The sequence below is a fragment of the Pseudonaja textilis genome, chromosome 3 (assembly GCF_049901715.1).
Source record: "Pseudonaja textilis isolate UNSWEBS1 chromosome 3, rPseTex1.2, whole genome shotgun sequence".
NCBI lineage: Eukaryota > Metazoa > Chordata > Lepidosauria > Squamata > Elapidae > Pseudonaja > Pseudonaja textilis.
In genome coordinates, this window is record NC_141992.1 from 58,422,503 (window position 1) to 58,441,075 (window position 18,573).

General features: G+C 37.1%; 1 protein-coding gene across 9 annotated transcripts in view; it reads right to left on the reverse strand.

Moving 5' to 3' along the window:
- The window catches only part of LOC148126133 (uncharacterized), a 77,209-nt gene that overhangs the window by 22,120 nt on the left and 36,516 nt on the right, over nt 1-18,573 (reverse strand). The window lies entirely within an intron of this gene.

The following is an 18,573-nucleotide window of genomic DNA, read 5'->3' on the forward strand; positions in this document are numbered from 1 at the left end:
TAATTAAAACAAACAAGGAAGATTCCTTTGTGTGTATTTTCCTTCTCTCATACATCACCACACAATCAAGTGGACTCCAAAAATGAGGCAGGAAAAGGAAGTCCTTATTAGAGTTATAATAATAACAGGAAGTTGGACTTCTTAAGTATATCTCATGTTTCTTTCTCTTTTTTTAAATTTTAGGGCGGTTGACTAATAATTTATATGCAGTTCTGTTGACTGAACTAGACAGTTTATAACTTATTTGATCCTACAGTCTAGCTGTAGATAAATCTAAAGCAGAGGTGTCCAACCTTGGCAACTTTAAGACTTGGCTGGGAAATTCTGAGACTTGAAGTCCACATGTCTTAAAGTGAGACACTCTGCTCTAGAGGACTATGCTGCTGATATATACAAAGTGGGGGCTGTGCTTGCCTCCTCCTGAAAAATAGCCCCATTCTGCTACATTACAAGTTCTTTTTTAAAACTGATTTTCAAGAATATTATGTCATGCAGTTTGTTAATGTACAGTATAAACGGTTACTTGAATGAAGTTACTGTTCTGACCTAGGCTTCCCCAAAAAGCACTAAGCAGACTTTTTATCCTGGCAAAACCCTTTTATTAAATGAAGGTGAATTTCTTGCATTCACATTCAGCCAAAGGCCTGGCAAACAGTCTTTCAAGGGTGTAATTAGGAGCCCAGACCTTATCTAGCCTGGAGAGCTGCCAAGTAAATATTTTCAAGCACAGTGTTGACAAGGAAGGACTCAGCACAGAGTCTCTGAGATGCACAGACAGATCTTCACACTGCTGCAACAAACAAATTGTTTCCTGCAAAAGCCCCCTCCCCTTTTGCTCCTCTTTTAATCCCTATGGGAGGGGTCATTCACCATCTACCCGTGGCCTTACTTCCACGTCGACCCTCAGTTTGCAATTGTTCTTTTCTTTTGGCAGCTCTGTGCATGTGCAGGCTTTGAACTCGCTCCATCTGCTCCTCTGTCTCACCGCTGTCCAACTCCGAAGGCAGCTGATGACTACCAGCCTGTCCTGGCCCCATCTCTGCCTCTGATGCAGAGCCCTTGTCCGAGCCTTCCTCAGCTTCCAGGACTGTCCCATGTTCCTCCCCAACCTCTTCACTGGCTGACTCAGCTATCAGCTCCGCTAGCCGCCAGCAGGCCACAACAGTTACTTTCAAAAAAATATCATTTCATTATAATGCTTGATTCTGCTTACTCCTCATACATCTATTCAAATAATGATAATAAAAGAAAATAACACCCTGGCTTTCAGATAAGGTCCCAGAGCTGACTCTTGATGACCTAAAATTCACTTGTGATTCTTGAAGGAACTGAATGCTGCAGAAGTAAAACTGATGAAGGAATATTGAATCTATTGCCAATAATTCAAAAGATAGTAGGGATATTAGTTTTTATCATGCCACCTGTCAGTTACTACTATTAAAACCCAGCAATATTGTAGCTGCACATAAGTCTATAATCTCAGGATAAGTTTTACCTCAATGATCTTTGAAATTGAAATTACTTCCCAATGGAGTTTCTATGTCTCAGTGCCAGTTTGAAACGAACCTATAACTATTTTCTCTGCTGACAGTCTTGTTGAGAACAAGGAGACAAAATTGCCATCCTGTCTCAAGACGTTAAAGTCTTACAGTAAGAAAAATAACTCACATCCATAGAAAGAAAGAAAGAATACAATTGAAACAAAGTTGGGGCTTTGCCTGAAGAAAATGGGTGAAATCTGACATCGTAACTTGTATAAGTGAGCAATACCAAATCATGAAACCAGCATTCTCCTGTCAGGATGATTCAAGACCTAAGCTTCAGGAAGAAGGTTGGGCAATTATTCCCTACAAGAAGGATAAGAGTCTGTCAATGGATCTACATTATTTTCACCAAAAATCATCACTTTTGCACTACTTGGAGGTAGAAGCAGAAAGACTCAACTGTCCGAAGAAATGAAAGCAGGAAATGTCTACAGCAACACCAACAGGGGTGGGATTCTACTGGTTCTGTCCTGCTCTACAGAACGGGTAGCTCTGAAGAGCAGCAGATACAGAACCGCCTGCCCAGGCTCTTACCTGTCCTTTATTTCCTGCTTTTTCAACCACAGCTGCTTTGTGTGGCACAGCTGCGGTTGAAAAAGCAGGAAAAAAGGGCTTTTCCGACCACTGCACACCAGCATGCAGCACTGCTCAGCTGTCCTGTGTCTGCTGCTCGGGTTGTAAATTGCACTCGCGTGACTTGCGTGATGCAGAGTGACAGAACTGGTAGTTATACCAGTCGGATCCCATCCCTGAACACCAATGCATGCACAGATGTGAAAAGAGGAGGTGTGAAGATGTGAAGAGAAAGTCAACCTATTCCCCAGAGCACCTGAAGGCAGGTCAAGAAATAATGGATGGAAACTAATCAAGGAGAGAACCAACTTAGAACTAAGGAGAAATTTTCTGACAAAACAATTAATCAGTGGAATGACGTTGCCTTCAGAATTTGTGGATGCTCTATCACTGGAAGCTTTTAAAAAGAGACTGGACAACCATTTGTTTGAAATGGTACACAGTTTTTTGCCCGAGCAGGGGGTTGGATTAGATGACATCTAAGGTTCCCTCCATCTCTGATTTCTCCTCTTTTCTTCTCCTTTCCTCTCCTCTTCTCTCATCCTATCCTATCCTATCCTATCCTACCCTATCCTAAAAGAATCTCTATTTCTGCAACAGAGAATGGCAGAATTTTTCTATTGCATTGGAATAGATTAGATCTACTGTTTACCCCCAAAGAAATAGATAAATTGCAACCATAGCACTATAAGCTAAAATTATCTTGCTTCATATGTGAATAGTGGAGTTCCTTTTTGTTTTCTTTTTGGCACTCTTTTCTCATGTCGCTGAAATATGAAAGGAAATAACCATTCATTTATTAAAAATCCCCCCAATATTGGGGCCTTATGAACCACAATTAATTTCTGGGCAACATTTCTACCTTTGACCTTGTAGTAGTATGTTTTCCTGAAATGTTAAGTTTGACATTTTCAGTCAGCACCTTTTTTATCTCACTGAAGGAGAGAGAATGAAAGCCTCACTGCATCATTTAAATGCAAAGAATGCTGGAATCTGGAATGCACTTTATCTCCTTCAACCTCCTCCCCGATTTGCTACATATAGCATAGGAAATGTTAATCTGATGCCCAACTGACCTTCCTGCATGAGAAAGGAAAAGAAATAAATACTGAGAGTCATGGCAGGCTGAAGCATCAATCCCCATCAGTTCTATGCATGTGTTAGGTATTATAAAGATTATTCCCATTTCTCCTTCTATGCAGGTAAGAAGCTGATCGGGCTTTGCTAATCAATTACATCCCAATGATTCCAATGAGCAGGATTCAAACTTAAGCATCCTGATGCTGAAATTGTGGGGACTGAAGTATGTTATAAAAATGGAATTAATTCCTTAAGAAGTCCCAAAGGTGCTTTTTCAAGAGGCAATTGGATTTGCTTGTTTTTCTTTGAAGACATTTCGCTTCTCATAAAAGAAGCTTCTTCAGCTGAGACTGGTTGGTGAGGAATGGAAGGTTTTATATTCCTTGCAGACAGCTGATCATTTTTATTCTTTTTAGAGAGTCATTGAGGCCACTTGGAAGTTTATCTGTGTTCTCAGTCCTATAACACAGTCCTTTCAGCAGTTCCAAGGAGGCTCCACATTCATTTGCTCAGATGACCTGAGGACACAGATTAACCTCCAAGTTGCCTCAATGACTCTCTAAAAGAATGCAAATTGACCAGCTGTCTGCAAGGAATATAAATCCTTCCAAACCAAAAGTAAATAAATAAAGGCAAATAAAGCCTTAAATGCCATGAGAATGGAATTTTCTTAAATTTTAAATGGTTTATATTTAGTTTTTAAACAAATATAATTGTGACTTCTTTGCATACTGAACTGGTTTGGCTGCATAATTTCCATTGTTCATATATGATTTATTATGTTTTGACATATCCTCATGGTAGATATGGACACTTGTTCAGAGTTGGAATGAATGGTAGATAAAAACCTTCTGAAATATCAACATATGGGCTGATCTGGACTAAATATAAAATATTTTATTTTATGTTATTTTACTTCGCTAAAGACACACTATTTTGCCAAAGATAAAAAATAATAAGCTCAGTCAGACTTATTTTGAAAAAGGATACTGACTCTAACAAGTTTAGGTTTAACAAGTTAGTGGGAAGTTTTATACAGAAAGGAAAATCCCTTAGACAACAATGATTTCGGAATGCAGACCAATGCTCATTAGGGACTTGACTGATATCTGGGAGTGTGTTTGCTTTATTAGTTTTTATTTTATTTTCATGCTTTTACATCTGGCTTTCTTGCTGTATTAATGATTTAAGGAATGATTATTGTAAGGTTGAATTTCCTTTTAAAAATGTCAGGGTTCCATCCTGGAATTTATTCCAGATGCTGGTAACTAAGACTGAAGCAACAGGCCTTAGAAAGATAGTCCTTTCTGAATCAGGATGACAGCAAAAAATAAAGTAAAATAAAATAAAAGTTAACTGACCAATGCTTCCCCTAGAAGTTTGGTTCTTTATGAGCTATCTGATTCCACTGTAGTTTGTTTAAAAATTTTGCATGCACATGTTCCTTTGGGTGACCAATTTTTATAGTTTTGAAAAGATTATATCAGTTCTCCATGGTATTATGTTACTGTATTTCTTGGATTTTTAAAACAGCACTTGAAAGGCTAAATTTCTTAATCAGACATTACTAGTGGAATGTAGAAAGAGAGGTTAAAAAGCCAATCTGGCACAGAGAATTAAACACAGGTTCATAATAATATGAAATGAAAACACAACACACAACCAGAGGTTGTTGTTATTGAATGAAAGTGGCTAGGAACATGCATTTTTTATTATTATCAAAGGTGTTAAAATATATGAATAGCATATGTTTGGCACACATTGGTTTATTCTAGAGTTCTGTAGTATTTAGCTGCCTTTGGTTAAAAACAAAACTCCCCACCCGCTTCTCCACCTATCTCTTTGATATTGGAAAATTATTAAGAAAATGTTAGTTTTGGGCTGAATAATAAAAAGCAAAGGCTGCCTTGCCTGCCGACAAGATTTGAGTAAAAGTTTTGCACTATTTCCAAAAAACAATTCTTGGCTATTTCAGGTTTCACCCCTACCAATAAGTAGTAACATTTGGTCCTCCTTTATGTTATGCTAAGCAAAACTGATGAGAAGACAAAAGACTTCTGGTGGCCTGTTGCCACGAAATCCACATGTCCTTTTCCAACACGGCTCTGTTTTTATATAAAATTTAACAGGGTACAAATGACAATGTTACGATCCCTTGACTGGCCTTGCTTTCATGCCTAAGTCAAGAACATTGTTCTTATACTCCTAAAACTAAAATCTTATGGTATCTCTGGACACTTGCGTAACTGGATAGAAGCATTCCTGTCAAACAGACAACAAATGGTCAAAATTGGGAGTGTCCTATCATATTCTGTACCTGTCAACAGTGGTGTCCCCCAAGACAGTGTTCTAGGACCAACTCTTTTCATACTCTACATAAATGACCTCTGTGATTATATCAAGAGCAACTTCATTCTCTTCGCTGATGATGTAAAGCTATTCAAACCACAGACAAAACTTCTACACCTCAAAAAGACCTTGACTATGTATCAGAATGATCAAACAAATGGCAACTTCAAATCGCAACAAATAAATGCTCTGTCCTACATACTGGCAAAAAAAATCAGAAATTAAAATACAGGCTGAATAACAAGACCTTGTTGATGATCCAAACTCTGTCAAGGATCTTGGAATAGTCATCTCAAATGAGCTAAGTGCTAGAGCCCACTGTAACTACATAGCCAAAAAGGTGTTAAGAGTTGTTAACCTAATCTTACATAGCTTTTTCTCTGGTAATATTACACTAATAACTAGAGCATACAAAACATTTGCTAGACCAATACTCGAATACAGCTCATCAGTCTGGAACCCACATTACGTATCTGATATTAACATAGTTGAGAAAGTCCAGAAATATTTCACAAGAAGAGTTCTCCACTCCTCTACTCATTGCAGAATACCTTATGCCACCAGACTCGAAATTCTAGACCTAGAAAACCTAGAACTACGCTGCCTTTGGTCTGATCTAAGTATAGTATATAAAATCATACATTGCAATGTCCTACCTGTCAATGAATACTTTAGCTTCAACTATAACAACACAAGAGCAAACAATAGATACAAACACAAGGCAAATTGGACCAAACTTGATTGCAGGAAATACAACTTCAGCAACAGAGTGGTCAATGTCTGGAATACTCTACCTGACTCTGTGGTTTTTTTCCCCAAACTCCAAAAACTTTAACCTTGACCTCACCCCTTTCCTAAGAGGTCTGTAGGGGGCGTGCATAAGCGCACCAACATGCCTACCATCCCTGTCCTATTGTTTCTTCTATTTTTCTTATATATATCCATGTATTCATAATGATGTTTTTACTTACACCTATTATTTTGTAAGCAATTGACATAAATAAATAAATAAGTAAATTGTTGACTTTTTTGCTCAAGCTGCCTGTGGTTTGGAGTTTTCTGAGTTTTCTCAAAGCCTATTATCTGCATTACAAACATTAACTGACAGCATGCCCTCGGTGACAACTTTTTGGTGCTCTCAATGAGAAGTGATCATGATATAAGTCTTGCAGTGTTTGGGGATAGTGAAAATCTCATTTTATCTCTGGAACTGATCGAGTAGGTCACAGATCCTTCAGGCTGGCTTGTTCATGACTTGCCTTCTTCTGTTTGACATGTCTACCTAGAGCAGCCATATCATCTACTTGCAACTTGGAGAGCAAATTGGAGAAGCATTCATTTAGGTGTGTAACTTTTGTAAGTAAATAGTCCTCAGGTTGGTCTATGGGCAAGAGAAACTAAAGGTAAGCTTTAATTAAGAAAAAACACTGTTATAGGAAAGCTTAAGATACTGAGAATACTTTCCTGTATTATTGTGATTCAGGCTAAAATCTGAATTCTACAGGTGAAACACAAAGAAAAAGAACTAAATTCTGATTAAGGATAAAGTGCAAAATGCCCTAGGGAACACAAAAAAATGAGGATAAATCTTTTAGACAAGGAAAGGAGGTAAGCAGATTCCTTCTACTAATTTCTCTACATTTATTGACATAGGTACTTGCTGCTAGCTGTGATAAGAAATGTCATCACACAAATCATTTCATACTTGCAGGCAAATACATAAATTAGAGCAGCGGGGTTGCGTTGCCATGTCATGACATGTTTTATCATTTGTTTTCCAGCAGATGCCTAGTAATTTGACATTTATAGGTTCAGAAAACTGAAGTGTGGAAAGTTGCATTCTAACATTACTTCATTGAAGAAATTCATCTGGTTGCGCTGCTCTCAGAAGACAAGTTATCTCTTTACAATTGTTCTCCATGTGAAGGGGTTTGCTTAAGAAGGATCAGAAGAGAGTTGGCTTGAGGTTGTCTACTGACCCTTGGAAAGAAGTCCAGGAAAGCATGCAGTGACAATTTTCCCTACTCCACTGAAACACCTTGTATTTCTTATTTAAATTAGATATGAATCAACCCATGCAAATTTTATATAATTTGGAGTCTTGTGTTATCATCTGCTTGGTAATGCAATTCTGTTTTTCACTCAATCAAGCTTGCTACTTCACACAAGCGAATGTGATCCTAGATCTATAGGTTATGCCTTAAGGAAATAATCACACAAGCATCATAACATGCTTTGAATGTATGTACTTTTTAACCTCTGCACAGCATTTGCTCATATAATTAAAAAAAACCCAATATTTGCAGTCCTCTTTTAATCACAATTTATTTATTTTTATTAGTTTATAATATAAAATACAAAAATGAATAAAGGAAAAATAGTAGAGGAAAAATGGAAAAGTGTAGAAAAGAAGGGAAAAAGAAAGAATAGGCATTGACTTCTGGCTCCCTTTGGTGCAGTAGGATAAAGAAGTAACATCAAGCATCAGCTTTACTTTTACATAATAGTATAAATTAGCTATTTCTATAACAACAGATCTAATCACTAAAACCCAAAATCAAAGTTTCATTTTTTTTCACAAAGTCCAGAAGTGGTTTCCAAGTAGAAACAAAATGTGTTTTTTTCCTTTGATCAAAGCAGTCAATTTAGCCATTCCTCCTAACTCTACCATCTTTTGCAAACATTCATCCATTGTGGGGAGTGAAGTGCCTTAATGACTATTTATATGCAGACTGTTCAAACTTGTAGCAGCACTGAATCAATGGTCCTCTTACTTACAGTTCTCTCAGTGTCTTGTGGTCAAATGCAAGCAAAGTCGGGAGAAAAAGCCAGCAGAAGGTTGCACATCCTTGTGACATCCTCATTTAATGACCAACAGTGATTTACTTAATGATGGCAACTGAGAGTGTCAGAATTTTTGTCACTAAGCAGTTATGTCACATTGTGCTTTATGATCCTCTCATTTAACAATGGAAATTCCAGTCTCAATTGCCACCCTTAATTGAGGACTACCTGTATTGATACTTATTTTTGATGTGATTAAATGTAAACTTGGTTTGCCTGAAAGTAACTTTGGTATTGTGTAAACAGGTCACAGTACATTATAAAAGGGAACATATTTTGGAGGTTGTTCAGAACAAAGGCAAACCAAATTGGAGAATGTAATTTATTATTTTTAGTTGCTTTGCTCAGAAGTTTTTAATTAAATACTTTTAATTAAGTAACCATCCAGAAAATTAATGTTTGTTTCTTTGGGCTTCTATTAGAATAGAATCCAACCATTAATTCTAATGCCTTTGAAAGTTTCCACATGTGTTTTCCAAAGTAATTGCAGAAGTTTTGAAAACTGCCGAGTCACACAAATGTAAAAAAAAAAAAAAGTTATGTTTAAACTAATGGAAGTGCTGAACACTGAGAGCAGAAATTTGGGGAACCTTTGCAAAACAGTTCAGCTCTCAAAGTATCATATGAAATAATATTAGTGTCTGCAAGTTGGCAATGAAAAAAAAACAGGTATGAAACCAATTATATAAACCTGAAGTGAAATTCTACTTGTTTGCTCAAGTGCCTCTCCCACTGAATTTATTCACTTATATATTTATTATATGGTACTTTGGTCTTAGATTATGCATGGCTCAAAATTACATAAAATCCAGATTACTGATGCTAATATTTATCATCAATAAACTTACAAAACAACACTGCTAAATAAATAAATAAAATATCAAAACATCAAAATATAAAACCTTTCATAGCAGCCACCCTTTCAAACATTATAATAGAATATCTTCTAGTCTTCCCAATTTATTTATTAAATGACACCTGAAAAAAAAAGACATAATTTTAAAACAGTTTCCCAGAACGTCTGGAAGTTTGGTTTGAAATGAAGAAGCTACTTGGATAAGCAGCAAAGCATTTCAACCCCAAAACAAAAGAAGTCCATTTGCCGTGACTCAGTTTCCAGACAACTCTATTTGGATGACTGAGACTCTTCCTCAACATTTTCCCATTTTCCCAGTGTTTTCCAGTTAATCTTTCTGGCAGCTTACAAAGTGAAGCTTCATAAGGTTATTTGTAATCCATTTCTATGGTCTACAGGAAAACATCCAGGGGCTATAGGGGTTAATTTTCCTTTCCATTGGCATTACTATTGATTTTGGATTTGGATGGAAAATATTTCTCTCCCTAACAGCCACCACACCAAAAAACCCTGAGGCTATTTTCTTTCTGACTTAGTTTTAAAAGAAGACAAAATAGGCATGGAATGAGGGTGTTTCTGGAACTGTTCCCTAAACTTCTGACATATTCTAAAAACCAGTATCTCATCTATCTTTCTTGATGTCGAGTGGAGTCAATATTGTTTTTCTCTTGGCTTGTAGTTGGAGAGAAACAAATTAAAAATGGGAAAGGGGGCACTAGAGAAGAAGGATGAAATATGGCTGGTTTACCTTTATTTATCTGCCTTACCAATAGGAACCAGGCAGACGGTGGATGTTTTTAAGAGGCTTGAATGCATTTGAAAGCAGCTGCATGTGCCAAACATTCATGCCCATCATCCTGACAACAGAGAATTCTTTTATAGAATTATCACTTTCAGAAGCAACTATACTTGGAGATGCATCAAGTGACAGACCCTTTAACCTTGTTTTAAGAATACCTTATGTTGACCATCATTCTTGAAGCATGATGACAGTTCTCTGCCCACAATCTCTTTGTGCATCTGTTACTTATTTAAAGAACTCCTCTTTATGAGCTATTTTAAAGATATTCAGGATTTTAAGAGAACATATGTTGCAGAGGTATGCCCGAGGGCAGGAATTCTATGCTTACCATGGCAGACAAAGAAAGATACTAGCACTTCAGCAGCAATACATATCAGGGATTAACCTTCAAGAACTTCTATTATTTAGAACAATATTTCTTAACCTTGACAACTTTTAAAATGGGTGGACTTCAGCTCCCAGACTTCCTCAGCCAGCCATGTTAGTTGGGGAATTCTGGGAGTAGAAGTCATCCATCTTAAAATTCCAAGGTTGAGAATCACTGATTTAGATGTTCGGATAAACAATGCAAAGTCATCCAAAGTTAAGGCTGCATATTTGTCCACTAATTTGACACACAAAAAATATGAACTTGGGTGTATCATTTTAGTGGATAAAGGTTTGCTTGTTTACATCTCTTCACAATCTCCAGTAGCAGGATTAGGGAGTCTTCCTGGTTGTGAGGATTTTTTTTAAAGGACCTGAGATTATTTAAGTCTACATTAAAATTAAGGAGTATTGAACCTGGTAAAGTATTTTGAATATCAGAGTATTATGGTGTTAAGGCTCCAGAAACCAAGAAATGGCAACCCATTCTTGCATAAACCATTCTTTTTTTTTTTAATTTTAGAAGTATCATTTACAGCAATAAAGGTGATGAGTCATTTGTGATGCTATTTTTAACTAAGAGGAAGTCAGAAATACTGATAATCCATAGTAGGGATAGACAGCCATTCCAGCTAGGTTGCAGTTTTATTATTAATATTACTATTAGTGTCTGTTACTGAAAGTGATGATGTAATGAAGTCATCCCCAAGCACTCGGGAGTGAAATGTATCTGTGTGTGGGGGACTGTGATTCCAGTTTACGCTAAACTTATCCCAAAGCTTAATGCTGCCCTAATTTCCTCCAGAATATAGTAAAAATTCATAGTTTGTTGTCAAGCCACCAAACTTTCATGGTTTGTTGTCAAGCAGATAAATAAGGGCAGAAGGTTGAAGTCCCATACAGATCCCTTTAAGGTTCATCATGATATGGTACCAGCACTACGTATGCTCATTTTTGAAAGCAAACTTACTAGTGGTTGCCTTCCGCATGGTTCCAACTAATATGGTCTTCAGCTTTAGCCTCCCACTCCTGCTTTCGGGCATGTCTTCCTGCTGCTGTGGGTAATTGCGCTGGGGCCTCAGGAAACGAGGGCTGTTTTGGCATGTGGAAGGAATAGGCCATAATCAGCCACGCTGGTCCAATGCAGGTTGGCAGATGTGATCCATGTTAGAATGGAGTATCCATCATGACCTGTTCACTTGGGAGATCCTTCTGGTCACATATATATCCAATGACATAGCTCACAATTTCATTTACCTACACAATCCCCTTCGCCTTGTTAATGCCCCAATCATATAAGGATATATCATCCATGAAAGAGACCTATAACAAGATGGATCGATGACATCAGCAAGCATTTGGAAGCCCAATTGGCAAAAGAAAGCTCAGAAACTTAATTGGCTGGAAACATGCAGAATAGGCCTTCATCCTGCAGTAGATAGATAATGGCTAAAATAATAGTGATGATAATATACATACATACATACATGTACACACACAAACACATATTGGGAACTTTCAAATAATGTTCTCTATAAAATCAGTATTGCCATATCAGATGCCACACTCTCAAACCAAGTTTACCTTTTGTAAGTCCCCTAGAGTCACCTATGGGAAGCCATGTAAATGTGTTAAATAAACAAATAAATAAATAATAATTTCTGATGAACAGCTCAAAAACAAGAATGTTACTGGAGGAAATTAAAATCCTTAATTAATTAAACGAATGGCAATATGCTGAAATATTGTCTCTGTGTCTGATAATCCCATCAATACATGGAACCATTTAAGAAGATAATTCCATAAATAGTAAGCAGAATCATCTCTTTAGCTTTGAGGTCTAAGGCAATGGATAAAAGCTTATGGTGCATTTTGCCCTGTCTTTAGACAAATCCAAAGGCAAAAGAGTGGAGGAGACAAACAGAAAAGAAACCATTATACCTTGACCCTACTGTCATTCTGCCTGGTAACTGAACAGAGGCCAAGAAAGTTGGAACCAATAGATGAATATTTATTTATTTTGCATTAAGTCATTCTAGCTGGTATTTGTTTACTGACATGGATGTTAAAACAAAAGTTTCTTGAGCTTTGCAAAACTTCAAACTTTTGCAACTTGAGTCCTGAGGTGTCATGCAACACTTTCTAAGACAGAGATCATTGTAATGTAACCATTATCCTGCTTTTGCCTTTTGCTGTTAATTTTGAAATAGCGATCCCCAAACAAAAATGTTGAATCTAATCAGTCTACTGTGAGTTGCTAAAGGCAGAAAATGATACAGTGGCTTGCTGGGTTCAGTTTGGGGTAGTTAAATAGGCTTATAATCTCTCCATAAATGAACCCAATTCTTAGAATATTTGGGTGTAGTAGCAGGGGTGGGATTCTACCGGTTCTGTCTGGTTCTATAGAACCCCTTGTTAACTTTCTAAGCAGTTCAGAGAACTGGTAGTTAGAAGCAATCTCCTTTTGTTTTTCCACCCTTATTACATTCTTGCCAGTACACCTAGACCTCCTGTCTCCAGAGCTTCTGAGGCTTGACTTTCTTAAAGGGGAAGGGTTGTTTTAATGTTTTTACACTGCCATTGGGAGAAAATACTTCCCTGGACAATTAGCACTTTGAAAAAATAATTGAGTAATGAAGCAAAGCTTTTAGTGATAGGGAACCAAGATGAGTGACAGTCAGCAAGGCTTCTTGGCTAGCTAGAAAGGTTGACATTCAAACGTGAATTTACATAACCTGAGTTTTGGTCTAAAACTGGTTTTTGATGAAGGTTAATTCTATGCTTGGTGATGTTTAATCCTGTATTTATTGATGGGATAATTTTCCTTATTCAGCTTCAACAAGCAACAGCTACTGTTGTGATTTAATTATTTATATTGTGTTTGAATTTTTTCCTGCCTCATGGTTTCTTTTTCTATCTGGGGAGGGGGGTCTTCCTTCACTGTTTTAGTACTATCAGGTACTGTCCTTCCGGGGTATACTTCCAAGAGGCAGGATGTAAGCTTGGCACTGTTTTTTTTTTACTGCCTTTCTGAGGGGCATGTGACTTTTCCTTAAATCTGGATGCTTTCCTTAGGATATCTTGTGAGGTCAGTGAGACCAGCTGGCTGCAAATGGATCTAAGGATGGCTTTTCCTGGCTGTGATTTTTCTGGAGAGCTTAAATGACCTCTTTGCTAAAGGATTTCACTTTATGAACAAGAAATGGCTGCTTGATAGTTATCACTGCATTTTAACTATTTTAATTCCTCAAGGTGCTCTGGCACCCTGCCTGATTTATAACTCTGGCTTGCAGGTATTTTTAATCTAATGATTGGTATTTAGGGCAGCTTTTTGCAAGCAAAGAAGCTTTTTGTATTTTTGTACAGGTAATCCTTGACTTACAACAGTTCATTTAATGACCATTCAAAGGATGACACTGAAAAAGTGACTTATGACCATTTTTCACACTTATGATCGTTGCAGCATCCCCACCGTCATGAGAGGCCAGGCAAGGAGAAGCGCCTCTTGACATGAGTGATGTTGTGTTGGCAATGCCCACCCAGTAACATGACCACCAAGCCATACCCACCAACTAAGCCATGCCCACAGAACCAGTTGTTAAAAAACTGAATCCCACTCCTGTGTAGTAGTCTATCCCAATGCTATCTTGATGACATCCTTTTATCAGAGTTGCTTTATGTCATGGTAGCATTAGCAAAGTTTCTGACTTCTAGTGATATATTGATGATGCCTGATTTGTCTACCCTTGGCTTTGTGCCACCAGCTTCATAAGCTCCAGAGAATTTTGATGCCTGAAAAATGAATTCATGGAGGCAAAAACTACAATGGCTACATCCAGCCTAGTTTTTCCAGTTATATAGAAATCAGTTCCCATAATCCCCTGTTACATTTGGTCAAGCTAGATGAAGTTTAGAAGATTTGTTTTTACAAATTGAATATTGGGGAAGGATTTCTTGAACATATCCAATGTCCCTTAGATTTTTCAGGCTAAACTGATAGCAATGGTATTCATAACTTATCTCTTAAAGAGGGATGATCTACAGGATATGGTGGAAAAAAAAGTCGAGATGGCTGCCATAATTGTGACTGCCATATTAATTGTTCCAATTATACTCTGTTTAAAAGCCCTTCTTTTACATAAACATTTTTATTGTTATTTTCAACTATTCTGAGGAACCACAATGATTTCTGGGACTGGGAAACAAATGAGTTAAGACTGCAAATGTTTTATTTATTGGTCACTCAAATTAATACATTTCATTAGTGATACATCATTTAGACTCATTTATTTTGACAGCAAAATAGCCTCAAGGTCTCTCTTTTTCCATTCAGTGAAGGCCAGTTCTTGTCTCAAAATACTCAAAAATGGCAAAATCTTTTATTTACAGAACAGTGAAACAATTAAATATGACTGCCCTTAAGGTGAAAGGCTGACTAAAGCCATATTTACAAAGAAATGTATTAGTCCTGTGACTGCAGTTGATGTGCAATATCACTTTCTGAAAATTAATTATAGATTAATGCAATTTTCTTTCAAGTCAAAGGTAATTGGTACTGAAAGGTTTATAAGGCTTGAGAAAATGAACACTTCCTGTTCTGGTTTCTGCAGTATAGCTGTACTTACAGCTGGATTAGTACTCCAGGCAAGCAATGGGTACAAAACGCTGACTATTCTCAAAGGAGAGTGTATGAAATCTACAACTTGTTTGAACCATGCCTGATTTGTCTACCCTTGGTTTTGGTGAGATGAACAGCATATAAATTTAATTAATACATTTTAATAGCCTTGAAAATCCTATTTGAGCCCAGCCATTTCCCACTCAGAAAGAAATGCAATTCCAGAAGACTATAGTTGATAATATTTTATCAACAATTTTATCAACAATTTATTACATATTGGACATATTGGACCAAATAATTGGTTAAGTTATTCCTCTAGTTTACTGTTGCAAAGAACCAGCTTTAGGATAATTACAAAGTCTCCTAACAAATTAACCTCTATAAAACATTGGAACAATTTAAATTGTTATAAAACAATATTTACAACTAACAGGGATATTTGAAGCTCTAAGCCAGTGGTTCCCAAATTTTTTCAGTCCACCGCCCCCTTGGTGCTACAAACTCATCCTCGGTGCCCCCCACCCAGGGGTGGGATTCAAATTTCTGTGGGTGTGGCCTAATTTGAGGGTGTGGCTTGCTGGTCACATGACCGGGTAGGTGTGCATGTGATGTGTGGGCATGGTAGGTGGGCATGTGACTGTGTGGGCGTGGTTTGGTGACTGGCAGCCTCCCCAGAGTACTTGACCTGTTTTTGGAGTTTTGAATCCATGCATACACATACATACATGCTCCCTTCCAAGCCTGCTGGAGCAGGTCATTGGACTAGAATTGGCAAAGCATCTCTGATTAGATTCTAGTAGTGAATAGAATCTAATCAGAGATGCTTTACTGATTCTTGTTGATTTGTTTTATTAGTATTTCTTTATTTTATGTTGCTGAATTGCATTGACATGCGTGTCCCTTCTTGTGCACAGCCCAGAAGCTTTTGTTATTCTTTGCAGCAAAAATTACCGACCTCTGGCTTTGCTCGACTTTTCAGTAGAGAAAACATTTATAATAAAACCATATTTTTGTGACTGTCTGTAAGGTCTTTTCTTCTTCCAGACTATCATCGGCAGTGCTTTTCTTTATCTCTGCCTCGGAGGCCTCGGCCTTAATTTTCTTAGAGGTGATCTATCTTTGATTAAGCCAAATGTACAAAGGATTCCAATTGCTATAATAGGTTGAAGATTCTTTATTTTTTAATGCTTGTGTTAGTTTGTCCATTTCGGCGCATTGTAAGATTTTCTGAATAACCATAAGATCAGTGGGGATAGAGGGTAGTTTCCAGCACTGGGCAAATGCCAGTCTGGCCGCGGTTAAGATGTGGATTGTAATATACTTTGACTTTTTGGATATTTGTTTATCAAAAATTCCTAGAAGGAAGGACTCTGGTTTGTACTCAATTTGTTCCATGGTTATTTCCTCTAGCCAGTGCCTAATTTTTGCCAATACTTCTGGGTTTCCTTGCATGACCACCACATGTGAAAGAAGGTACCTTCTATGTGTTGACATTTCCAACACTTGGGGCTCGTGTTGGGGTGCATCTTCGCCAATCTCGAAGGGGGCAGGTGCCATCTATAAAACATTTTATATAAGTTTTCTTTATAAGCTGCTGATTTTGTGATCTTAATGTTCCTGTTCCAGATCTTTTCCCATTCTGCTAGGGTAATGCTCCGACCCACATTTCTGCTCCACGCAATCATATTTCCCTTGACAATTTCTTGTTCTAGTTCTGTTTCTAATAAATATTTGTAAAATTTAGATATATTTTTTTACTTGGTCCTAGTAGAATTTTGTCTAGGGTCTGTAATTTATTGTAGATTCCGAATTCCTTAATGTCTTGTTTGTATTTACTATGAATTTGTAGGTACACCCACTGATCAATTATAGATCCTCGCTCTTGCAGTTCTTGTCGTGTTTTCAATTTTCCTTGTGGGTCTAATAAATTTTCGTACTTAATCATTTTGGTTATATCCAAATTATTAGGGTGTACTATCGCTTCCATTGGGGATATCCAAATCGGTATTTTTAAATAAATCTTTTTACGTACTTTTTTCCAATTAGTTAATAAAGAGTCCCTGATAAGATGCCTATGGAAATATGATTGCCTGGGTTTCCCAGATTCCCACAGAAAGGCATGCCATCCTTTCTGCATATCGTGGCCTTCTAATACTAGTGTTCTTTTGTTGGTTAGGTTCACCCAATCCTTTATCCATAGGAGGGTGGCTGCCGTATGATATATTTCCCAGTTTGGCAAGGCTAACCCTCCTCTGCTTTTCAAATCTTGTAGGGCTTTTACATTAATCCTAGCTTTTTTCCCCTGCCAAATGAAATTCAATGTTATCTTGTTTAGTTCCGTAAAAATTTTTTTATTTAGTTTAATTGGTATTGTCTGGAATAAATATAGAAATTTTGGCAGAATATTCATCTTAATCAAAGCAATCCTGCCCAATAAGGAAAGTTGTAAATTGCTCCAAAAATCTAAGTCTTTCTTAGTTTGTTGGAGAAGTTTATCATAATTGTTTTCTTTTAACGATTTGCTTTGTGGAGTTAGCCAAATTCCTAAGTATTTAATTTTTTTTGTCACTTGTATTCCCATTGTTGTCTCTAGCTCTTTATTCTGGTCTCCTGTTAAATTTTTAGTCATTAATTTTGTTTTTCCCCTGTTTATTTTAAATCCCGCAACTTCTCCAAATCGTTCTAGTTCTTCTAATAAGTTGTGTCCTTTTTCTATGGGCTCCTCCAGAAAAAAACCAAATCATCTGCGAAAGCCTGTACTTTATATTCTTCTGATTTGATCCTCAAACCTCTAATTCTCAAATTTTGCCTAATGTACGTCAGAAGAGATTCTAGAGCGAATATGAAAAGCAGAGGGGAGAGAGGGCAACCCTGTCTTACCCCTTTTTCTATTTTTATCGGGCCAGTTTGTTCCCCATTTATTAGAATGTTTGCCTGTTGAGTGTGGTAAATTGTAGTGATGACATTTTCAAATCTGGTGCCAAGATTCATATTATATATTTTTTGAATTAAGAAATGCCAATTTAAGTTGTCGAATGCTTTTTCAGCATCCAAGAACATAAATGCAAATTGTTTTTCTGGGTGGGCTTCATAGTATATTCTGAAATGTCTATCACTGTTCTTAAATTATTCTTAATTTGTCGAAATGGGAGAAATCCGTTTTGATCTTCATGGATATAAGTATTTAAAACCTGTTTTAATCTATTGGCTATTATAGAAGAGAATAATTTATAATCTGCATTCAGGAGCGAAATTGGTCTATAATTATTAATAAGTCTATGATCAAGGTCCTCCTTCGGGATCAGCGAAATTAAGGCTCCCCTCCACGAGTCCGGCATCTTGGCTGCTAACAGTACCTCATTAAATACATCCAGCATCAGTGGTCCAATTTGTTCTATGATAATTTTGTAAAGTTCTACGGTATCCCGTCTGGTCCTGGTGCTTTATTGTTACTTTGCTTCTCTATTGCTGACTTCAGTTCGGACCATGTTATATTTTGGTTTAATAATTCTATCTCTTCCTCTCCAATTGCTTTGTC